General features: G+C 37.9%; 1 long non-coding RNA gene and 1 pseudogene across 1 annotated transcript; one reads left to right on the forward strand and one right to left on the reverse strand.

Moving 5' to 3' along the window:
* Positions 1-2,658: 2,658 nt before the first annotated feature.
* LOC125472818 lies at positions 2,659-3,223 on the reverse strand. The gene is made up of 3 exons (XR_007254738.1): positions 3,049-3,223; positions 2,844-2,916; positions 2,659-2,731 (listed from the first exon to the last, which is right to left on the reverse strand). It is a non-coding gene; the product is annotated as an uncharacterized LOC125472818 (long non-coding RNA).
* Positions 3,224-21,858: 18,635 nt separating this feature from the next.
* LOC108867458 overlaps positions 21,859-26,176 on the forward strand; it is a 166,167-nt pseudogene continuing 161,849 nt past the window's right edge.

Genomic DNA, 26,176 nt, shown 5'->3' on the forward strand with positions numbered 1-26,176 from the left:
CTTTAGGTGTTGTGCAGAGATCAGGTTGCCAAAGATTCACTGCTTCGACTCCAAGTTGCACACCTACCACAAATATTTCCTTAATTATTAATTAGAAATATCACATGCATAATACAATATATGTGGCAAGTTGCACAATTTTAAAGAGAAAAGTCGACCAGGGAAATATGATAAAAAAGTTAATGAGTGAAAAAAATTATTCGAGCAAAGTATTTTACTAACAGATGCGACCAATAAAGCAACAAGGAAAACCAGCTTGATACTAGAGAAAAATGACTATAATTGTTGTGCGCTTGTGTAGTGCGGTGCAAAAGTTAATTTATGAATTGCTATGCTTCTCTAAATCTACGAGTATATATAGTTGAAATTGAGAATTGTTTTCAATAACTATAGGTCTTGGTAAGGTTGGATGAAGCTGAAAATATTTTTGTAATAATTGCATATCTGTATAAGGTTGGTTCAACGAATTGTCTCATGCATGAGTTTTGCAAGTTTTACAATTTGTTGAACATTAATAGTAAATTAGTTGGCCCGAATCAGATTCCAAACTATATTAGTTCTATTTCATGCCTTAAATAATATGGGGTCTAAAATTAGTTAGATCTTGAGTCAATCTATAAATTTAATTTCTATGCCAATTGTGTTATACGAGATCAAATCTTTTGCAATTAATATGGATGTAGCCTCTCTGTAGCTCCAAGTCATTGATTGATATGTGTCTAAAAAAATCTTAACTTTATTGTATAAATTTAATATGTGTCAAACAATAATTGGTGCCACCCAAATGCCACACACATTTTGGTGTAGAAGATTTGATCTCGCATTATACGCTATCCAAACTTATAACTATATGCAGTGTTTGAAATTTCTTTCCTGTCTATACACAGATAATATTTGTTTTCTGTCGTTTTCTGGAAAAGGCTTTAGATGGTTTATGGTGATTATATTTTTCAAGGTGCAAATCACTTCAGAGTCTATGCAATTGGGTCGATTTGGCTTTCTGGCAAAGGGAGTCTAGGGTTTTTTCGGAAAGACCCTTTTCTCTAACTTTCTAATGTGCCGCTTCAGCTTTGTTTTCATGAATTTGTTCATACTATCATGTCAAGGTTAGGTTCATGCTACTTGGAAAGTCTAGTTTGTATCAGATGGGAATGATGAGTGGGTTCTTCTGATTGCTCCAGTGATCATCCTTAACATAGAATTGCAATTGAAATACATATTTCGCCTTCTTTTTAGTGCTCTTCAAGGTTATTGATGAATGCAATATATTTTTATTTTACAGGTCTAAACATAGATACATCTTTTTGTTGCGTTAGTTTTTACCTCTCTCATGTTCTTTTTTTTTTTTTAATAGATCAATTCAAAACCTTTTAGCATCAAAATTTTGACGTTACAATTTTAAGAAATGAATAATTATTTGTAAATAGAGGCAACAAATTATGGCGTTCCTGCCTCCTAGCACACATCTAATGAGAGGCAACAGTCCAGAACACTGAGTTTCTTGCACTTATGAATTGCTTTCTTGATGGAACAATAACAAAACGGAACTTAGTGCATTTTGTAGCATTGAACCCTCAAGACTCTGCATCGTCGACCATTTAGCGATTACTTGAGCATTATGTCAATATCACGGGGATTCTTTTTGTTTTGCGCCACAGTCATGGTTCCGATAATTGACTCTCCTTGACATACTGTTTGCTTCCAGAGAGTAGACCGTGATCTTGGCCCTGTGGAGAAGCCCATCAATTTATTGACACTCGTAAACGACAGACCAAAATAGGCTACAAGAGCCTGAATGAAATCATCACGTTCAGCGACAAGCTTGAAGGGGACCGTGAAGGAAGCATCTCCTGGAGTCATCTTAAGATATATCCATTGTCTTGAGTAGCTGACTGTTTGTAAAAATTTGGTTTTGGTCAACGGTGTCCGAAAGGGGCTCCATCATGGCTTGCTTCTTGATGCAGCTCATGTCAAAGCCATAAACATTGTTCCAAAGTTCTATCTTGTCCTCTTTGTAGTCTGCGTCTCTCTTTTCTCATGTTCTTTTGTTAACCTGCTCATTACTCTAATGATTTGCGTAGTGGGTTTTTTTTTTCTTTCTCTAACTCGATAGGTTCAATATTAAGGAAATGATTTCAAACACGGAAGGGGCGAATTAAGATGACTCGGAAGAATGAACTGAAACAGAAAATTATAAGACAAGTACATGCTAAAGAAGAAGGCAATAGCAGCACTGTTAAGTTGGGCCACAGGTGCCTGTGTATAATGCTTCAGTTTTTGTATTTGAGTAATTTCAGTTTCACTTTCATTATGCTAATTTGCTATCTCGAAGAGGAGGATAGAAATCAAATCCCAAAGATTCTATCTCAGTGCACATAACATAGAAGCTTGAATGCTGAAAGTTGTATAAATCACATATACAGATTGAACAAATGCATCAAGAGGAGCACAATCCCAGTTTTTAGCAGCTTGATTAGTGTGTCTGCTGATGAACCACTGCTTCCACTTCGGTGTGCTGGATGAAAAGCCGTAGAGAAACTCACCGGAGATGCGCCTGAAAAGAAATATTAGTGAGTGTTTAACCATAAACTCAACAAACAACTAAGTGTGTATGGGAAGGAAATTAGAAAAAAGAAAAGAGTAGTTTAATTAGACTTACAGTTGTAATTAGCCCATCCGAGTTGTTGACGGGCTAAATCATATACCACAATCTTATCCCTCAGAACAAGATCTGCAATACAAGTTACAAAACAACTACTTTTAGTATAGTAATTGTAAATAATAATAGCATTAAATACTGTAATATTTTTCTGAAATTTTCACGGTAGTGTTAGAGGCCTAACCTCCTAACACTGTGAAGCCCCGGCTTGCTCCATGAGCTTTCTTGAAACCTAAGCACCACATGGCAGCACCAACCTGTAACCAATAGAATAGAACGAACCATTCAGTTTACACATTCCATACAATCATTAGTACGATAATATTCATTTGCTTTGAACAAATAGCTTTTTTTTTTTTTTTTTCTTTTGGTTAATTAGGAAGCCTCACATGAGATCCTGAATATAGCAGGTAGTCTTGTGGTTTCAAAGTCAATGACGCACCAGCTGCAGAGTTGAGTGTGACCGAAGGAAATGTACTTTCCCAAACTGAAAGGTTAATGGAAATACATTATGTCTTGGTTTTTCTTTTAGAATGAGTGACTCTGTGTGAAAAAGAGAGAACTAACCTGGTGTAGATCAGATAACATTGGAACTCTTCTGAAATGATCAGAGACACAAAATTGGAAGCCGAAGTTATCTGTACAAGCAACAAAAACAAAATCAGCTCCGAACAAAGAATAGAGATATTGCACAATCACACACTCAAGAACGGAAATGATTTAAAAGTTAAAAAAGAATAGCAATTGACAATGGCAATCAAACAAAGTAAACGAACATACTGCATGGACAAGAGGTTCATATGCCTCTTCTACAAAAAATGCCAACAGTGGTTCCCGTGTCGACAAAAGTTGCACGCTCATCTGATGTTCTGAAAGTTGATGGATCAATGGGAAAAATTTGTCCATTGACTGCAATGCTTTCAAGGTTGATTGCATAATAAGACTTTCTGAAATAGTAGTTAAAAATAGTTATATTAACGCAAAAGATAAAATACTCATCAAATTTTCAATTAAACAAAAAAGTTCAAGGATATAGTGCTTACTTGGGGACAAGGGGAGTATACACAATACTCGGCTCCAAAATCTCTCCGAGTACGAGTATACCTCCACCATTTCCATCTCCCTTTAAACAGTGAGAGAAGACACTCGGAGTTATCCCTCGAGAGGATAACTGTGATATGACAGACAATGGGCCTTGGCTTAATCCCAATACCCCATTGAGTGAAACCTCAGTCCTAGCCAAAAGACCGGACACCGTGGTAGCACACCTGTTTCCAAAAATATCAAGGAAATAATGTACTCAGCATCATCATCTTTTGCTACTAGCTATGTAGCAACACTACCAGGCAAAGTACACTAAATATATATATATATATCAATTTAGCATTAATTCCAACAATTAAGCTCTAATAAAGAGATGCTGAGAATTTTCAAGTTGAGCCAATTAATAATAAACAGATGCTTGACATTTTACTATTTAGTTTACGCACCCAAAAATAATGGGTGTTGAAGATCCATGTGCAACTTGAGAGTGCACTGGAATCATATCAAAAGAAAACTCATCTGATACGAAATAACCGGTGGTTTCTGCTCCGCCCGTATACAGAATATTATACTCGCACTGGTTGCTATCGTCAGAGCAATGTTTGCACCTTCGGTCCGAACAAGGGAGCAGTCCCGCAGTAGAGGAATTGTCATAGTCATAGAGGACTAATGGGAGTCTGTTAAACATGCTAAAGTACACTTAGGAAAACGAAATAACAGATAGAAGATTAGTATTGAAACAAAACTCCGGTAAACATGTATATAGTCAGTCATGATCTCAATTCAAGAAATGAATTACACTTCAAAACTATTAGCTACGTTGAAGGATTTGAGAAAATGAAGAAGAAAAGAGGAACAATGAAGCAAGAAAATGAAAGGCTCTGTATTCAGTAAAACGAAACCAGGAATCGTTACAAATCAAATGAGCTGCAGAGCTATTTATACAGCTATAATCTAAGCTTTACTAAGCTTGGAAGCCTTTAACTATGTAATCTCTCCTAACAAACATTTATAGCCACTCTAACGATAAGGCCATATACAACGAATCACTTATCACTATCCCCCACCCCCCAGATAAAACAAATCTCAAATGGGGAACCCCAGTTTTGAGATTAGCACAATGTCTCACAAACACAGGGCTATGCAATCCTTTGTTGGAATGTGACCTGTGGGCATGTACTGAACAACACTATCATCCTTCTGAACGTTACGGCTGATCATGATGTGTGGACAGATCCATTTTTGAAGACAATGGACAGTTTGGAAGATCTCTTAATTGGTTCTGATTGTGGGAAGTGGATGTATCGAACAGCATATGAAAAACTACCTCTACTTTTAAACCCACAAAAGGTGGCTCTGCTAAACAGAGGACTATGAAGTTCCTGTAGAAAAGTGCAAAGAATATTTTGCAGAAGATAATTTCTTCAATTGATACTAAGAGACTTTATACAAAGAGAGTACTTGCCGAAGAAGTAACCTATCCTACATTCTAGGGTTTACAGATAATCACAAATAAATTACAAACAATTTACAAGATAGTTTCCTAAAACTAAGCCAAGATATCAGGAATGATATCATTGACTTCTCAACACTCCCCCTCAAGTTGGAGAGTGGATATTGAGAACTCCCAACTTGTGAATGATCTTTGAGAAAGTTTCCTTCCCTAATGGCTTCGTGAGTACATCTGCAAGTTGATGGGAAGAAGGAACAAATCTCGTAACAACTGAACCGTCTTGTATCTTATCCCGGATGAAGTGACAGTCCATTTCTATGTGCCTAGTTCTCTCATGAAAAACTGGGTTAGCAGCAATGTGAAGGGCTGCTTTATTGTCACAATGGAGTAGAGCCGGTCTTTGATGCAATATACCTAGATCTTTCAATAAATATCGTAGCCATGATAATTCACAACAAGTTCCAGCCATGGCTCGATACTCGGCCTCCGCTGATGATAAAGACACAGTCTTTTGTCTTTTTGACTTCCAAGAAATCAATGAAGAGCCCAAAAAAATACAATACCCCGTAGTTGATCTTCGTGTTGTTGGACAACCTGCCCAGTCTGAGTCACAATATGCATTTAAGGCCAAATCATTTTCAGAAGAGAAGAACAAACCTTGTCCAGGTGTATTTTTGATATATTTCAAAATCCGAAGGGCTGCTTCCATGTGTGGTGAGCGAGGTTCATGCATAAACCTACTCAACACATGCACGGAATAGGTTATATCCGGCCTAGTGATTGTTAGGTATTTCAGGCGCCCCACTAATCTTCTATATTGTGCCGGGTCTTTGAGAATTGCACCATTGTCTGATAACTTAAGATTTTGTTCCATGGGAAATTCAACGGGGCGAGCTCCCAAAAAACCTCCATCTTTTAATATTTCTAAAGCATACTTTCGTTGGGAAATAAAGACTCCTTTCTTAGAACGTGATACTTCGATCCCAAGAAAGTACTTTAGATTGCCAAGATCCTTGATTTTAAAACGACCATTAAGGAACTGTTTTAGGGCATCGATAGCATTCGAATCATTCCCCGTAATCAAAATATCATCAACATAAATTAGGAAGGCTGTAAAAGACTTGCCTTGTTTCCGGGTAAATAACGAGTAGTCAGCCTTGGATTGTTCAAAACGAGCGGATTGAATAGAGTTAGAAAACTTTGCAAACCATTGACGGGAAGCTTGTTTCAACCCATATAAAGACTTGCTGAGGCGACAAACCAAGTTCTCCCCCTTGTTTCAACCCATATGAAGAAAAGCGTTGTTAACGTCTAACTGATGAAGAAACCACTGTCGTGAAGCAGCAAGAGCCAATAAACACCGAACAGTGACCATCTTGGCAGTAGGAGAAAACGTGTCATGGAAGTCAACACCTTCAAGCTGGGTATAGCCCTTGGCAACCAAACGTGCCTTATAGCGCTCAATGGAGCCATCAGAACGGTGCTTAATCTTGTAAACCTAACGGCAGCCAATGGGAGTTTTGCCGCAGGGAAGGGAAGTAAGGGACCAAGTTTGGTTAGCTTCCAATGCCTCTATTTCAGAAGCCATGGCAGCTTGCCAATGAGGAAAACGAGCAGCTTCCTCGTAACTCCGGGGTTCAACCTGTTGAGTAATATGGGCAAGGAAAGATTGCTGTGCAGGTGAGAAACGATGGTAAGTAAGGTAATTAGCTAGTGGATACCGTGTACCTGGAGTGTGACCAGACGACGAAGACGATGGAGGATGTGGTTGGATAAGCTTGAGAGTAGGACAATCATAATCACGTAACTTGGGTGGCGGAGAAGAATGACGGCTAGAGCGACGGAGCACCGGGGTAGGAGCAGGCGCTGACTTGGGGAGGTCAGGAACGGCAGATGCAGGAAGCGATGCAGGAGGCGTGGGAGAGCCGGCATCAGCAGAAGGGGACGACGCAAGGGGAATCATAGGGTCGGGGGGTGACACGGGATCAGGAAAGTGAGGTGAAATAAGTGGGACAGGTGAAGACACAGGTTGAGGGGAAGAAGAAGGCGAGGTTTGATAAGGAAAGATGTTTTCATGGAAGACAACATCACGACTAGTAAAGATTTGGTGAGTGGTGAGGTTATATAACTTGTAGGCTTTCTGACCAATAGGATATCCTATAAAAATGCATTTGTGGGCACGAGGAGAAAATTTGTGATTCACATTAACATCAATGGCAAAAGCAAGGCAACCAAAGACTCTAAGGTGTGAAAAAGTAGGAGGTGTAGAATATAAACGTTCAAAAGGCGTTTTCTTGGAAAGAATGGGTGTGGGAAGACGGTTAATGAGATGAACGGCTGTGAGCACACATTCACCCCAAAAATGGAGGGGAAGATTAGCTTGAAAATGCAAGGCACGAGCGGTTTCAAGTATATGGCGATGCTTGCGTTCTACGACCCCATTTTGTTGAGGCGTATAAACGCAAGAATGTTGGTAAATAACTCCATGATCTTTAAAGAAGTCACGAAGTGAAAAAAATTCCCCACCGTTGTCAACACGGATTTGACGAATAGAAGTGTTAAATTGAGTTTTGACAAATGAAAAAAAATTCTTGAGAATAGATTGTGTTTCATTTTTGTGTTGCATAAGGAAAATCCATGTGAAGCGAGAATAATCGTCTACAATGGTTAAAAAATACTTTGCTCGAGAAGTAGATGCAACTTTAAAGGGTCCCCAAATATCACAATGAATCAAAACAAAAGGTTTATTAGAAGAAATAGAACTAACATGAAAAGGTAATCGATGTTGCTTGGCTAAAGGGCAAACATCACAGGCATTATTAGATGCAAAAGGGAAATGTAACAATTGTTTGGACATGAAATCTAAACGAAGGGCTGACAAGTGACCCAAACGCCGATGCCATAGCTCCGTAGGTGAAAGCACAAGGTTGCAGAGTCGCCGAGGATGCTGAGATTGTGCAGGAGCCAAGGCCACCAAGTAGTACAGCCCGCCTCTTTGCTTACCCAAACCAATCACCGTCCTCGTCGTTAGGTCCTGCATAATACACCAAGAAGGAAAGAAAGTTACTGAACAATGCAATCCACTCGTAATACGACTTACTGACATCAAATCTACTTTAAAGGTAGGCACACATAGCACATCTTGCAATCTAAAAGTAGAACTCAAAGGAATGTGACCGGTGGAAAGTATACGGGCTGTCTCTCCACTGGGTAACAAAACAGGTGACAATTTCTTATTTTCAACACCATTAGTTAACAATTCTGGTGAGGAAGTGATATGATCCGTTGCACCACTATCGATTATCCATCGATGGAGATGCAAAGAGGGATTCGACAAACCTGTCTTGGCGGCATTGGCATTGGCCTGTGGCTGTTCATCACTACCCTGACCATTCATGATTTGAAGAATCTGTTGAAACTGGGCATCAGAGAGCCCAGACATAACTGACTGTATCTCCTCTTTGGTGGCTGCATTTTCCGAGACATGATTTGCCGAGGAAGAACCCCGCTCCGTCTTAGGACGATGGTTCCCTTTATGTGGCTTAACCTTATGCAAACGGTGTCCTGGTGGATACCCATGAAGTTGATAGCAGGTATCAATGGTATGGTAGTCTTGATCACAATGAGTACAATGCAAGGGTTTGCGATTAGAAGATTTCGAACCACTGTGACGCACAGCCATGGCTGCTGTGCCTGTAGTAACTCGGGAAGAAGCAAGGCTTCTTTGCTTTTCCTCCTGGGAAATCGATGCATAGGCTTGACGAACAGTTGGAAGAGGATTCATCAACAGAAGCTGCCCTCGAACAACACTATAAGAGTCGTTAAGTCCCATGAGAAACTGCATCAACTTGTTCCTCTCATTCTGTGCTCCACAAGTGCAAGAAACGGAGTCACTGTAGGACGACAACTCATCCCATAAACTTTTCATCTTCGTATAATATGCAGCAATAGAGAGTTGATCTTGTGTAAGTGAAGCAATGTCCCGTTGTAGTTGAAAAATTCGAGGAGCATTACTTTGGCAATAGCGCTCACGTAATTCTTCCCAAATCGCATGAGCATCAGTCATATAAAGGATACTATCAGCAATATCTGAGTCAATGGAATTAATAACCCATGCTACAATCATGTTGTTGCATCTCTGCCATGAAGCGTGATCGTCCGGCTTGGTCTTGACAGAAGGTTGAAGGACAGTGCTGTTGGAAATGTGCCCTAAAACCAATCATATGATGATACTTTATGGACATTTCACATGTTAAACTAATCTAGTTTAATATTAAGGGCAAACATTATTGTTTGAGCCGTCTCATATAAATGTTATATGCTTAAACGATAAGTCCAAGGAATATGTGATTGGAAGAATGCGATCTAAAGAAGTTAGATTCATGAGACCATTCTTTCGTTGACACATCCTAAACGTTCCTGATCATAGGATTGTCAATTGGGCATTGACAGTCCGTTAAGATCAGTACGTGCTATGTCTTCTCTCAAGGAGAGTGACTAGTCTCGAGTCATTGGTGTGTGTGACATCAAGACAAGTACGTAGGTGCTCAATAGAGAATGAGTTCACTGAACACGATCAACGAAGAGTTCTCATATTCATGTCACATGAGAACTCATGGTTGGGATAATGCAAATTAGTCTTTTGACCTGAGGCATCACAGTTGTCTTGTGGTTAGGTCCTTAATCTTTGATTATGTCAAAGTCACTCCATCAGGAGGGTGTCCATGGCATCGTTGGGGTTAAGCCACTTAGCTATGGAGGCAAGTGAATGCGCAACAAGGGATCTCTAACCTTCAAACTGTTTGAGAGAGAATACTCTATGATATGATTAAGAATCTTTGGCCAAAGTATGAATGAGATTTAGGAATGTGTTCCAAATCACATTCAAGGTAATCATATAAGCACAAGACTCACATTGGATAGTAGACATGAATAAACTATCAAACCAAACAATGTGGTCAAGAGTATTGTATTAGAGAAAGACCGTATTGCATTTGTAATCCTAAAACTGAATAGGCTCTCCACCTCTTCTGATTAGCTTGGGTAACCATGACATGCTGCTAGGCGTCAACCATGGTTTGTGGAAGCCCTAAAAGTGTATTATCACTAACGGGAGAATTGAAAGTAAGTTTCAATTCACAATCGATTAGAAAGAGTTTTAATCACCCACTGCCTCGCTAAAAGGAACCTAATGGATCGTTCACCGAGTAAGGTAGAGTTTGAAGAAACAACGGAGATGAGTAAGAATAATTAAATGGTTTAATTATTTATCTAAGGCTAGAATTAATTAATATGTTAATTAATCAAACGAATAAGTTCGTTAAAAACCTCGGGTTAGTTTTGGGCCGCAAGGCCCAATGGGATTTGAATGTCAAGCCCATTAACTCAAGTTGTATGACAACTTGAATAAACAAAGGGCTTGAAAGCCCAATAAACCCTATAGGCTTGCCATGTTAGAAGAATAGGGCTTTTGGTCCATTAGGTCACTTATTTGAAGGGACTATATAAAGGACTTTATAGCCTAAAATTTACATATGGTAATTTTTGAGGAAAGGATGAGAACACAAGCTCTCCTTTCTCTCTAAAATTTAGGCCACCTTGGAGGGATCATCTAGCAATCAAACTCCTCCAAGGTCACTCATTTCTTCTTCATTATGCCTTGGTGATGAATCATTAGAGGTTCTCAATTTTGGGAACTTGGAGAAACTTTTTCATCCATCCAAATCCATGGATCTAAGATGCAAGGAATGAAGGCCCTCTCTTTGGGTGATTAGCCTTTGCTTTTGCAAAGAGGAATCTACAAAGGTATTGATTTCTCAACTCACTTTGTTTTGAGTTGAGTCTTGGTTCACCTATCTACTAGGCTTTGAATTTCATGGGTAAATGTTTTGTTTTTAAGTGCATACAAGCATGATTCCGCCTTTAATTGTTAATTGCATGCTATTGATGTTGCTTAAATGAACATGTTTTTCACAAATCTTCCTTCAAGTGGTATCAAGAGCCTAAGTCTAGTAGTTGGTGAATCCTTTTGGGTTTTGTAGTTCATAGTTTGTGATTTGAATGTTGTAATTGTTACAAGCTTTATTCTTGCTTCTTTGAATGTAAATTTTGTTAGAAAATTTGCCATCTCAAATGTTGTAGATGTAGTTCATATGAGCATGAATTTTGGAGCTAAAATTTGGTGCCATGTTTTTGGGGAAATTCGGCCAAATCCAAAGAGTGGATTTTTGGGTTCTTGTTTGACTTGTTAAAAGTGTTTTAAAGTGAGTTTTGGAACCCCTATGTACCCTAGTATGGTTGTATGTTATTTCCCTTAAGTTTGAGTGGTTTTGGTATGTTTTTGGGTGAAGAATGTTCATGGAGCTCTTATGGGTTTTCATGGATGTTCTTCATTGTTCTTGATATGTTCTTGCCAAGAACAAAAGGTTTGGTGTTTTAATTCAAAGTTTTGATTTATTTCATAAAGTTTTTGTTTTGAAATATTTCTTATGTTTAAATATATTAGATATTTATTTTGAAAAATTAAAGAAATTTTAGTGGGTTGGTGTGTAATGATTTATTCCATTTCACACATCCCACTTACAAAAACTTTGAAATTTTTTTTAATACTTTGCTTCAATGGCCGGCCACCCTACTCAATTAGGGTCTTTGTGGGGCTTTCATGCAATTACATAAAGTTTTGATACTTTTGTGTATTTGTACTTTGACCCAAAAGTTTACGTTTTTACGTAAAGGTCCAAAATCACTAAAAGGACAAATTGTTTTGCTCCTTTAATGAAGTTTTAGCTTTTGTGGAAATTTTTTGGGTTCTAGTTGTAATTACATGAAGTAGTGGACTTTTGTGTTTTTACAAAGTGACCCCAAAAGTTTAAGTTTTTGCAAAATTGCCCAAAAGTTGAGGTTAATTGCACTATGGCCCAAACAAGTTGAGGTCATAGCATTTTGGCCTAAATTAGGTAGAGAACAAAATTGTTTTGTCTCTTTAAATGAGAATTGGATTTTCATTTCATTTAGCTCCATTTAAATCAATTCTATGGATACAAAAACCAAATGAAAATGTTGCATTCAAGTTTAATTAGTTAAAGCGTTAATTAATTAAAGAAAGGGTGATTATGAACCTAAGCCTACTATAATTGAGCTATGTGAAAGGCCGTTTCAAATTTGTTTGAACCATGGGAATGCGTAGATTAAATTTTGGTTGTAATTTGATATGATCAATTGTTGTAAAAGAGCATAAGCTCTTCTTTACTTTAAAGTAATTTGATTTGATCAATTGTTGTAAAAGAGCATAAGCTCTTATTTACTTTGAAGTACTCCTTTCTTGTTTTATTCGATATGCATGAAATTGGAGTAGTTGGGTCCAACGCCCAATAAGACAACACGCCTTAATGTGATTAAACGCGTAACTAAAATCAATCACCATCCCTAGACCGAGATTCAACACTAGGCTCGTGTTGAATCGAATCAAAGGTTCATAGTCATCCTAAGGCCCTAAGGCAACTATATAGTCCATCAATGAATGCAAATCTTATGTTAGTAGTACCATATAGTCTTGCTTTAAAACCCGTTTTAAAAGCATAGTGGGAGTATTATATACTACTAAATCAATCATATGGACCAATAGTTGTAATAGGACCAAAATGTTTTAATTGGATTAAAATGTATGTTTATATGTGATGAGACCTAAAAACCCTCAACCAAATCAATATTAAGTTGATAAGCGAGAGATGCTTTGAATATCTCTTCGTGGTAGGCTCCAATCGTTTGTGACTTGTACACCGGCTTCACCCTATAATGGGGGAGTACAAAGTGCATGCTTACATTCAGGAGGAGTCTATACGCATATGATGAGGTGAGTGTAGACAACGAGTATGACCAACATGATATAATTCTGAGGTTGTGCTTGAACCTCTATATAAACTAAGCATGGTGGGAATAACTTAACTAAGTGCAATGGTGCCAACATGATATAATTCTGAGGCATTCATTCTCTAGAGGCCAAACTATATGGGTAATTACAAGAGTTGTAAATGACTAAAGTGTTATTCTCTCATCATTATTTTTGCTAACCAATATGATATAATTCTGAGGTGGGCTTGGTAATGGTGAGTCTCCCATACCCTGCTAAGAGTTCAACAAAACTCTCGAATTCCGATGAGGGATATGGAATTTGCCAAAAATAGTAGGTGGTGCTATTTGATTTAAAGACCCGAATCAAATGGCTTAAAATCAATCAATTTATATTCGTTATGTATTTGTTTACCAATATATTTGCAAACACTATCCAAAACTTGACAAAGAAAAGCCGAATGCTTTAATTTCCGGACTTAGTTCTACAATCCCATAGATTGTCTTTAATGGCTTGTAGATGTAACTAAGTAGTCTCATCCTCACAATCTTCCTATTGATAATGTATCATTGGAAGAATATGTTAGATAAGTCTAACATGAGAAGGACAACACTTTTAAATGTCATAATTCTTCAAATACAAATTGTTGTATGAAGAAATAAGAGTTGCTTTGAACAACCCTTAATCAACACAAACTTTAGTGCTTGTCTCTTTGTTACACGAACAAGGTTGAGAAGTAAGCACAAGGGCATGGACACTTTATGTGCCATGATTCTTCACTTACAAATTGTTGTATGAAGAAATGAGAGTTGCCTTGAACAACTCTTGAAAGTTTGTTATTATGTTTAGAACATAATGGTTGGTTGACAAAAATAGTCCATTTATATGGACTTATGATGATTTTGAATCATTGAGTGTTGAAGTGTTAAACCACTTAACGAGACGGAAACTAGGCAAGGACTTCACCTTTGTGTCCCTATCCTAATGGTTCACTAAGTTTATTGTAAACTATATAGTGAACAATAACCGCACGCTCTCCAAATCGTTTGATGTGTATAACACATTTGAAATGAGTTTCAAGAGAGATAGTGGGAGTTTAGGGACCATGACTATTGTAATCAAAAGGGAAGTCAAATGAAGTTGGCAAAATAACTCCAAGGGAACAAACTTTCTTTATGAAAGGATGGACATTGGAAGGGGTATTTGCAAGAAATGTCTTGCAAGTGTCAAGAACACACCTTTCGAAGGTATTGTAAAATGTTCTTGAAAAGTTCATAACAGTTGGTTCTTCTACTTGAATGCATGATTCTGTATTAGTAACTATGTTTTACAATTGTTGTAAAAGTGTGCTAATAAGAAGTAGAAGATTAACGAGAGAAGAGAAAGTACTTCACAATCCAAACGTGAATCGAATATAGATCTCTGCGAAAGCGGATTGTACTTACTTCCTCATATGAACTACCAAAGAAATTGGAAAATACTAAAGATTGTCTTTACATTCCAATTTTAAGGAACTTAAATCCGTCACTATAGTAGAGATGGATGAATGTTTTGTTTGACAAAACATTGTTCTTTATTAATCAATAATTAGATTATTGTAATTTAATTGGTTGTCTCTATAGTAGAGATGATGTGGTAGTTTAACTGTTTAGAATACGATGATGCTTAAAACCCAAAAGGTTGCAAGGGAGTGACTAATCCCAACTGAGTTGTGACACCTCTAAAACATAAGTTACGAGTTGGTCATAAATGGATGCTATGGATCGTTAAATCCGGATCCAATACCTTCTTGTTAAAATTGTATAGAGGCGAAATGTTCGAATCTTTATTCTTTTGGAAAGAAGAAAGAATCACAAAGTTGTTGAGGTTAATTCACTTAGATGTTAGTGGCACTTATCCACAACATAATACTACTCATGTTGTATGACATTCACCGAAGATCACTCTCGGTTGGACTATAGTTTATTTTGAATAAACACAAGTCTGAATACTTTGCAAAAGGTTTCAAAGAATTCAAGAAATGTAAGTAGATGAGTAAGACGTCTAAAGTATTTACCTCCTTAGATTTGATCCAAGGTAAAAGTAACACTTTAGATTAATTTCCTTGAAAAATATCAAGGAAAGTAGCATCGTAAGATAATGAATTTCTCCATTAGGAGAAGAATGAACATGAATAAGATTTAGTTCGTTGGACATTATCAATTACCCATATATATATGATATATACTTCTAAGACAACCTAGTTCCTATACCACAAGCTCCAAGGTTTATAAACCGTCTCAGTTGAATGGTTTGGACATAATATGGGTTTCCGAAACCATTATTAAGATAGTCTTGATAATATATGTCTAAAACAATAAATCACAAGACAGGTTAGTTGTAGAGATCCATCCATCATGGATCTTAGCAAGCTAGTGGGAGCTATAAGCATCTTATGAGAAAAGATCAATTGTTTGATTTCTCATAAAGATGTAAATGAATCTTTTGTTTACTAGGTTTACAAAAGATTAGTGGGAGTTGATCATATTCCTAAATTTGAATATATATATATATATATATATATATACACACATGATATATATATTAATTTTTGAAAATGAAAGGAATTCTTCATCATTAAAGTTATGACTTTAAACATTCTATAATGATAGAATGTATATAGGAGACATAGTCTATATACATGGGATGGAAATCTATAATGATAGATTTCAATATATAATTGGATTATATCAATCCCTAAAATAGACAAGAGATGCTAGGAAGTTTCTCATATGATGATAAACTTCAATTAGAATGACAATTCTAGTGAGACTAGGAAGTTGTTCTTCTCAAAGGGAATGTACCATTTGACTCCCAAAGAAATAATGCGTAAATAGAATCCTTTATGCATACGCAGAAAGGTGATTTATGTATTTCATATTGTATGAAAACATTGATATAAGTTGTACCTAGAACGGTACAAGATGATATCAGTGCAAGCCCAGGATCAGAACCATGGCAACTGTCAAGTGAATCCTTAGGTATTTAAGAAATACTAAGGATGGATTCCTGAAGAATGAGGAAGAATTAGAGTAACGTAATGGAAGCGTAAATGTATTAGATTATGAATCTAATCCATCATAGAATATCTCTTCATTATGAATGAAGTGATAATGAGATATCTCTTTATTACGACTAAAGAGATATTTGGGTGGAAACGTTAAAAGTAAATGACTTTAATGTGTTCCATCATGTATGCAAAATATATTGCCATATAGAAGCTTACAACATTGTTGTTTGGATGGGAAAGTTCATTCATGAACTCTCCATTCGGTTCCAACCAGAAAGTGTATGACACTAATGGGGCGATAGCTCAAGCCAGGGAATCAAGGTCTCATCAAGGTCCGAACTCAAATGAGAGACTGAACCACATGATTGAGAATCATGTATAATGGTGACGTCGTTATTCTCAAGGTTACTTCTATGGATAACATATAGATATCCATTATCTAGGCCTACTACTCAGCCATTTATGAAATGACTACAGAAGAGGTATCATCACTGATGACTAAGCTGATTGGCTCTAGTGCAAGTGGGAGATTGTTGGAAATGTGCCCTAAAACCAATCATATGATGATACTTTATGGACATTTCACATGTTAAACTAATCTAGTTTAATATTAAGGGCAAACATTATTGTTTGAGCCGTCTCATATAAATGTTATATGCTTAAACGATAAGTCCAAGGAATATGTGATTGGAAGAATGCGATCTAAAAAAGTTAGATTCATGAGACCATTCTTTCGTTGACACATCCTAAACGTTCCTGATCATAGGATTGTCAATTGGGCATTGACAGTCCGTTAAGATCAGTACGTGCTATGTCTTCTCTCAGGGAGAGTGACTAGTCTCGAGTCATTGGTGTGTGTGACATCAAGACAAGTACGTAGGTGCTCAATAGAGAATGAGTTCACTGAACACGATCAACGAAGAGTTCTCATATTCATGTCACATGAGAACTCATGGTTGGGATAATGCAAATTAGTCTTTTGACCTGAGGCATCACAGTTGTCTTGTGGTTAGGTCCTTAATCTTTGATTATGTCAAAGTCACTCCATCAGGAGGGTGTCCATGGCATCGTTGGGGTTAAGCCACTTAGCCATGGAGGCAAGTGAATGCGCAACAAGGGATCTCTAACCTTCAAACTGTTTGAGGGATAATACTCTATGATATGATTAAGAATCTTTGGCCAAAGTATGAATGAGATTTAGGAATGTGTTCCAAATCACATTCAAGGTAATCATATAAGCACAAGACTCACATTGGATAGTAGACATGAATAAACTATCAAACCAAACAATGTGGTCAAGAGTATTGTATTAGAGAAAGACCGTATTGCATTTGTAATCCTAAAACTGAATAGGTTCTCCACTTCTTCTGATTAGCTTGGGTAACCATGACATGCTGTTAGGCGTCAACCATGGTTTGTGGAAGCCCTAAAAGTGTATTATCACTAACGGGAGAATTGAAAGTAAGTTTCAATTCACAATCGATTAGAAAGAGTTTTAATCGCCCACTGCCTCGCTAAAAGGAACCTAATGGATCGTTCACCGAGTAAGGTAGAGTTTGAAGAAACAACGGAGATGAGTAAGAATAATTAAATGGTTTAATTATTTATCTAAGGCTAGAATTAATTAATATGTTAATTAATCAAACGAATAAGTTCGTTAAAAACCTCGGGTTAGTTTTGGGCCGCAAGGCCCAATGGGATTTGAATGTCAAGCCCATTAACTCAAGTTGTATGACAACTTGAATAAACAAAGGGCTTGAAAGCCCAATAAACCCTATAGGCTTGCCATGTTAGAAGAATAGGGCTTTTGGTCCATTAGGTCACTTATTTGAAGGGACTATATAAAGGACTTTATAGCCTAAAATTTACATATGGTAATTTTTGGGGAAAGGATGAGAACACAAGCTCTCCTTTCTCTCTAAAATTTAGGCCACCTTGGAGGGATCATCTAGCAATCAAACTCCTCCAAGGTCACTCATTTCTTCTTCATTATGCCTTGGTGATGAATCATTAGAGGTTCTCAATTTTGGGAACTTGGAGAAACTTTTTCATCCATCCAAATCCATGGATCTAAGATGCAAGGAATGAAGGCCCTCTCTTTGGGTGATTAGCCTTCGCTTTTGCAAAGAGGAATCCACAAAGGTATTGATTTCTCAACTCACTTTGTTTTGAGTTGAGTCTTGGTTCACCTATCTACTAGGCTTTGAATTTCATGGGTAAATGTTTTGTTTTTAAGTGCATACAAGCATGATTCCGCCTTTAATTGTTAATTGCATGCTATTGATGTTGCTTAAATAAACATGTTTTTCACAAATCTTCCTTCAAGTGCCATCAACAAAACAAAGTTTGTTTTTGGCACTCAAGGAGATCTTCATAGCACGAGACCAAGTTGAATAATTATCCCCATTCAAGGGCTTTGAAACCAGCATCATGGCTGGATGATCAGAATGATGAATAAAGAAAAGGTTGGAAACATTAGCCTTTGCATCGGAATTGCTTCCAGAAATAGCGTCGGTAGCCATGGCAAACAACGGAAAAGAACAGAGAAACAAAAGGCAGCGGAAGGAACTAGGTTTTCAGCCTAGCTCTGATACCATGTAGAAAAGTGCAAAGAATATTTTGCAGAAGATAATTTCTTCAATTGATACTAAGAGACTTTATACAAAAAGAGTACTTGCCGAAGAAGTAACCTATCCTACATTCTAGGGTTTACAGATAATCACAAATAAATTTCAAACAATTTACAAGATAGTTTCCTAAAACTAAGCCAAGATATCAGGAATGATATCATTGACTTCTCAACAGTTCCAACATCTCTGTAGACTTTTGGTGGACGTTCACCAAAACAGCTACTATATACAGGAGTTGTACACATTGAAATGGAGCCTGTTGATTTCTGGACTGAGAACTGGATGTGTTTGTGGACGGAGAAGGAAAGGGTCTCGTGGACTATCCGACAAAACTATAAGCATTAGGCATTGAAACTAGATCTTGTGGTCGAGGATAAACAGGAGCAGTAGGCATGTAGCTTGCAGGAGGTAGAATCATATTCATAGCAGAAAAGAATTCAAAGAGATCGTGTGCTCTCATTGCAAATTCGAATTGATAAGACCACTTAACCAAAATTAACATCATTGAGCAGCTTCAAGAAACTGTATTCCAGAGAAAACCAAAACCAAACAAATGAACGCAGGATTACCCTTCGTGGGATTTACTTGCTCATAACATAGGATTTAGCATTTGAGAAAATGAAAAGAATAAAAGAGGAATAGGAAGTAAGAGAATGAAAAGCTTTGTGTTCAGTAAAATGAAATCGGGAATCGTTACAAATCAAATGAGATATTTATACAACTACAGTGTAAGCTTACTTAGCTAACAAGTCATAAGCCCTTAACCAATTTTTTGTAACCTCCTAGTAAACACTTGTAATCACTCTGATCACCTGGACCAATTACACAAGGGCATATACAACCAATCAACTAAGGACACTTGCCAATTAGAATACCAATATCTATGACAACAACCACCAAGGTTTAACCCACTAAATGGGATCGGCTACACCAACATCTAGGACAATAGACAATTAATTTTGTACCAGTCTCAAAATGTCTCTAAACTGTTTTAGCAGCGGTTTAAACTGGCAAAACTTAAAAACATTATGATAAGGTAGTGCCATAAATTGCTATAATTATGTCTGTTCCTGCACAATAGGAATGCCTTAAAATTCTGGCTTCAGATGGTGCTGATTTTTTGTGACATCCCACATCGCCCAAGGGAGTGATCCTTAAATGTATATTCTCATCCCTACCTAGCGCGAGGCCTTTTGGGAGCTCACTGGCTTCAGGTTCCGTAGGAACTCCGAAGTTAAGCGAGTAGCGCGCGAGAGCATTCCCAGGATGGGTGACCCATCGGGAAGTTCTCGTGTAAGTTCCCAAAAACAAAACCGTGAGGGCGTGGTTGGGGCCCAAAGCGGATAATATCGTGCTACGGTGGTGGAGCGGGCCCGAGAAATAATCCGTCCGGGCCGGGATGTGACAATTTGGTATCAGAGCCTAACCCTGGTCGCGTGTGTGCCGACGAGGACGTCGGGCCCTAAGGGGGGTGGATTGTGACATCCCACATCGCCCAGGGGAGTGATCCTTAAATGTATATTCTCATCCCTACCTAGCGCGAGGTCTTTTGGGAACTCACACGAGAACTTCCCGATAGGTGACCTATCCTAAGAATGCTCTTGCGCGCTACTCGCTTAACTTCGGAGTTCCTACGGAACCCGGCCCGGGGCGGATCACTTCCCAGGCCCGCTCCACCACCGTAGCACGATATTGTCCGCTTTGGGCCCTAACCATGCCCTCACGGTTTTGTTTTTGGGAACTCACACGAGAACTTCCCGATGGATCGCCCATCCTCGGAATGCTCTCGCACCCTACTCGCTTAACTTCGGAGTTTCTACGGAACCGGAAGCCAGTGAGCTCCCAAAAGGCCTCGCGCTAGGTAGGGATGGGAATATACATTTAAGGATCACTCCCATGGGCGATGTGGGATGTCACAATCCACCCCCCTTGGGGGCCCGATGTCCTCGTCAGCATACAAGCGACCAGGGTTAGGCTCTGATACCAATTGTCACATCCCAGCCCGAGGCGAGATGTGACATTTTTGCCTGGTGAATTCTGCTGGTCAGAGGCCAAGCGTAATAGCAAAGTCAGCAAGGTGGGCTCTTGGCTTCCGAGAAGCAGTTGTAGACGTGATTCCATTGGTGAAATTGTTCAATCAAGCGATACGTCAGTATTTTCTCCTCTAATGCTTATGCTCAAGCAAATGGTATTGAGGCTTTGAAGAAACTGATTGAGGAGGCAGACATTGATCACAATGAGCAAGATGAAAGGGGATACTCAACTGCCATGATATCTACAGAAGGCGGTTACCTGGAAACTTTCAAATTGCTTATCGACGCTGGGGTTGACATAAACCTGCAGAACAAACGTGGTCAGATGGTAATGGAACTATTTGATACAAATCAAAACGGTGAAGAATTTGAAAAGTTGTTGCTTAAGAATGCTGCACCTCAAAAGGGACTTGATAGTCCTGTTGAGTTTTATGAGACTCTACATCAGGCAGCACAACACGGCCCCACAGATTTTGTTCATACATTGATAAGCAGGGGCTCTGATGTGCTTCTGATGCCGATGGAGACACTCCGTTGATGTTAGCAGGAAGAGGATACCACTGTGCGAGCCTTTGATTTCTTTAGGGGCAAAATGCGACATTGCGAATGCTAAGTACGAACGCTTTGGTGCAAGCAAAATCGAAATTGAAGTTACGATGATGATTTTACGGAACTACCATAAAAAAGAGCGTATTGGTATTTCCATTTTGAAGGATATTTTGTATTGTTTTGGGAGACAAGCAGGGCCCACGTCCATTCCTTCCCCACTCCTGTGTCTCGGGATACCCTTATTGAATAATACTATTCATACCTTTTTTTTTAATCATATTTTCATATCATCTTAGGTGACATTTGATGTAGACAGCCACATCATTTGAATTAATTAAAATTTTAAATTTAGTTCAATATTTAATAAACTAATAATTAAGAAAAATTAGTTAATTAAATGATGATTGTGGTATACGAGAAGTCTTTTTCCTTCATTTTCTTGGATTTTGTAAATTTTTCAAATGATATGACTATTCATACCAGATGTTAACTAAGGTAGTATAAAAATATGATTTAAAAATATAGTATAAACAGTATTACTTTTCTCCATTTTCAAATCCCTTCATCCCATCCTCCAATAGATGGTTGACACCTCACTATCTCCCTCATCCCTAACCTCCCTCTCTCGTTATCTTCTTCTCTGTTGACAGAGAGGCCGAAAGGCCATACGCCAGTCACCCCCACCCCCTCCTCCGGTGACCCACGTTGCCACACCACCATCCTAACTCCGGTGAGCCTCTGACTTTACCATCTCTCTCTCTTTCTCTCTCTCTGCAACTACCGGCGCCGAAGCCGTGCACCCACTCACTGTATTCTCTGGCGAACCTCATCACCACCATCACACCGTCGTTGCTCCGGCGAGCGTGACTGCACCACCGTATGACACCACGTCGTGAAACCCAAGCCCCGGGAACGCGACATACCTCTTTTTCTCTCTCTGAGCAGTGGTGCCGCCACTGTTCAAGAATTTCCTCCGGCGATTTCACGCCGTTCCCGGCTAAGGTGAGCCTAGTGAACCCCCAAAATACTTCTTAAATCTTGTTTTGGGTACTACAGGGGGGAAATTTGTGATGTTTTGGCAACGCGTTAACGCAGAAATGCTCCGGGTGCAACAAACCCAGTTTCCGGCGGAGTTCCGGCGACTTCGAGCCTTTTTCCGGCCAACTCCAGCCACGGCCGAAGAAACCAAAGGTACGTTTCGATTTCTTGTTCTCTGAGCTTGGTTTTGAGATTTTGGAAGGCTAGGTTTAGAGGAGTTTTGAGGTGGTCGGGTTTGAGTAGGATCCGGCGGTTGCAGTGGCAACCGGCCGGAGAAGTAGAGAGGAGGAAAAAAAAAAAAAAAAAGAAGGGAAATCCGTGGGCTCAAGCCCAAAAACCCGGCCCCTAATGTTGGTCCATAACCTTTGGGCCAGTGCCCAGTCAGCCCATTTTAGGCTCATAATATTTTTACAAATATTCTTAGAATATTCCTTATGTTGACATTTTCGAAATTTCTTTGGAACCCTTTTAGGCTAATTTGTATGCTCCGATTACATATTTGACATCCGATTAACGAAATTTCATTGTTTGGGTATAATTTCGCTAAGGTCTGTCATTGGAACATTATAACAATCAACGATCCGACCGTTAGATCGTCACCAAACTTTAATACATTATAGTACATAATATTTGAGGACCATAGGAACTGACGGATTAAGAATCAGACGTATGGATCTTCCGGGTCGAATTACGTAGGGTTGTGAACCCTACTGTTAACCTTTGATCGACGATTGACTTTTGGTCAATGGGTTTCAAATCATTCTAGAACGTGCTTAGAGATGTGTTTTATGTAAGTTACGTGTTCTATCGATAAGAATTCTAAGAGTGATTTGATAATTGTTTTAGGCGCTGATCGTTCGAGACGCCTTAATATTTGTGCTAGGAAGTTGTAGCACGGACTACAAGTGAGTGGGTTTTTTCTTTTTTATAGTGTGTGGGTGTATATATAGTGTAGTTTCCACAAATGCTTTTGAATTGATTTATGCATTTAATGTTATAATTAAGAAATGTTGCATTGTTGTGAAATTGTGAAATGCCAAAATGATCATACGGGATGCGCAGGTAAGTTCAGGTAAGTTTATTATGTTGGTTAGAATTATTACATCATTATGGCATGCTTATATTCATGTAGTGCTCATCATTGTTGCACCTCGGTGTTAGTGTTCTCGTCGCGGGCCAAGGCTAATCTTTCACGTGTATGTTCACCTCCTGCATCGCACACTCACCTTGGATCCAAGTAGGTGCTAGCCCTGTCGTACAGGTCGCATTAGGTGACTTCGAGTCGTAGGTGATCGCGTATAGTGCTAGTCTTCACGTGATCATAGCAATAGAGCGTATATTATTACACATAGCCCTGTCGTACAGGTCGCATTAGGCAACTCCGACTCTTGTGCTAGCATAGATTGATAAGCAATAGGTCCAGTCGTACGAGTCACATTAGGCGACTCCGACTGGTGTGCTCGCATAGGTTGTTGAGCCCCTAATTTCACTTATATTACTGTTGTGATATTGTGATGTGGCATGCTTCTGGATTGACTGTTTATTTGCATTTAATTTCATATTTATACGTAGTATGATTTTTTGGAAACTATACATGTTTTACGGTGAGGGGTTATAACATTTTCAAAAGGTTTTTATTAAAACTTTATTTTCAGGCCAACTCAACCTTGTTTTTCTCCTCTCCAGGTTTTAGTAGCTGAGTTTTCGTATAAACGAGGATTCTTGGCAAGTCTTAGCATAGATGATTACCTTCAGTGGTATAATTCCTCACCCTATTTACTGTACTGTACTTATACTCTGTCATCACATGTGAAATGGGTTCATTTCCGCTCACCAGCGCACTCTTATACTTAGGCACTTTTAGGTTTAAATTTATTCACATTTTCCACATCACTACACTTTATGGCTTCGTCACTTTCCAGGTGTCGCCCAGCACAGCTCGATTCGGAGTCCTAGTAGATATTCCGGATCGGGATGTGTTAGTTTTCGTCAAGTACTATTTTTGTTTAATTTAAATAAAAAAATTTAAAATGATTTCTAACTACACGATGTATGATAAACAGATGCAATTAAAAAATATCGAAATCCTAACAAAGAGGATTCTATTGGCTTTTTTAAGTGCAGAAGATTTGATAGAGAAGAACCCACAATAAGACACAAAGCCGTTTAAGTATGAGTGGATTATTATATATGATGATTTTTTTTTTTTATATAACGATATTTTATATTTATTGAAAAAGAGCTAATCTACCGTAGCACAAATATTCAATAAACATTACACTTACACAAATACTAAAAACAAAAATACACAGATCCAAAATATTAAAACTAAAAAAATACTTAAATTCAAAATATTAAAGTTACACACCATAAATATAACAAGCCTTACACACCATAAATATAAAAACGTAGCAAAGGAAAAGATGGCTATTGCTGATAACTAGCCCTCTTTCCATCTTTGTACTCTGAAAATAACATTGGAAAAGAAAATAATTAAAAATATATATAAATAAGATATACTCATACGAAAAACAAAAGAATGAAGTAATGTAACAAACATTTATTTAGCTGTAGCTTGTCTAATTTTTTGTTGCCAATTGTAGCACTTGTAATTTTTCAGTGTATTTTATATTTGAGCAACATCAACAACTCGGATATTATATATATGCAAATCATAGCTAGTAAAATATGGAACACTTGTGGTGCATAGGTATTATTCGAGAGTATTTTTCTTAAATGTGTATACGCATATAATATATGTATCAATAATTTTTACGCCACAAATATACCCTAAGACCATCTCCAATGGTGACCTAAAACCTAAATTTTCCTTTTTTTTCCCCCCCCAAATCCACTCCAACCCAAAACCTAAACTAAACCTAAAACCTAAAACCCAAAAGGAAGGCAAATACCAGCCACAATTTAGCCCGCAAATTCAAGTGGGACCCACGGATGAGAGTGAAATCTGGGCTATGAAGCCCACACCCCAAAACCCACTCGCCCAACGCGCTACACGCGCCAAGGACCTTTCCAGCCGAGGCCCACCCACGTGGGGCTGCCCCCCCTTGCGTGCAACATCACTGTAGCCCAACGGCTACTTTTCTTCATCCAACGGCCAGTTTAATTGGACCGTTGGTTAATCCAACGGTCCACGTTCAAATTTTTTTTTATATTTATATATTTATATATTTATTGTCTTTTTATTTTTTAAGTTTATGTGGTTTATTAAATGTTGTTGGTATTAAGTTTATGTGGTTTATCTTGATTTTCATGTATTGATTTAGTAATTTTTCAAAATTTATCGGAATTTAAATATTTTTAGGTTAAAATGTTCATAAAATTAATTTAGGATAGTCTACATAAATTTTTATTTTAAAAGTTAATTTAAAAAAAAATAGCCTTAATTCATTCTTTGATAATCTGGGGCTAAAATTTTAAGCCAGAAGGGTTTGAGTAGAAAAGCTATTTCTGGGCTAAAACCTAATTTTCTGGGCTAAATATTTTTAGGTTTTAGGTCACCATTGAAGATGGTCTAATAAAGATAAACATGAATTAATTAAAATGATTTTTTTAAATTAATCCTTGGGTTAAAACATAAAATTAGGTTTTAAACTTACTCAATTATCCTTTTTTCAATAGTTGGGTCTAAAATAAGTTTTGGGTTAAAACCTAAAATTTGGGTAATTTAAAATTTTTAAATACAATAAAAATAACGGCTGAGAACGAATATGATCAAATCTAACAGTAAAAAAATAAAAATCCAACAGCTAAAACAATTGAAAAAAATATTTAAATCAAAATTCACCCCAAAACTCTATAGTACATGTTTCAAAGGGTCCATTTAGTGAATTTTTGACTTTTCTTGGAATCTA

Source organism: the organism of the source record quoted next, unplaced genomic scaffold (assembly GCF_019419815.1).
Source record: "Pyrus x bretschneideri cultivar Hongxiangsu unplaced genomic scaffold, Pyrus_bretschneideri_v1 Contig74, whole genome shotgun sequence".
NCBI classification, from domain to species: domain Eukaryota; kingdom Viridiplantae; phylum Streptophyta; class Magnoliopsida; order Rosales; family Rosaceae; genus Pyrus; species Pyrus x bretschneideri.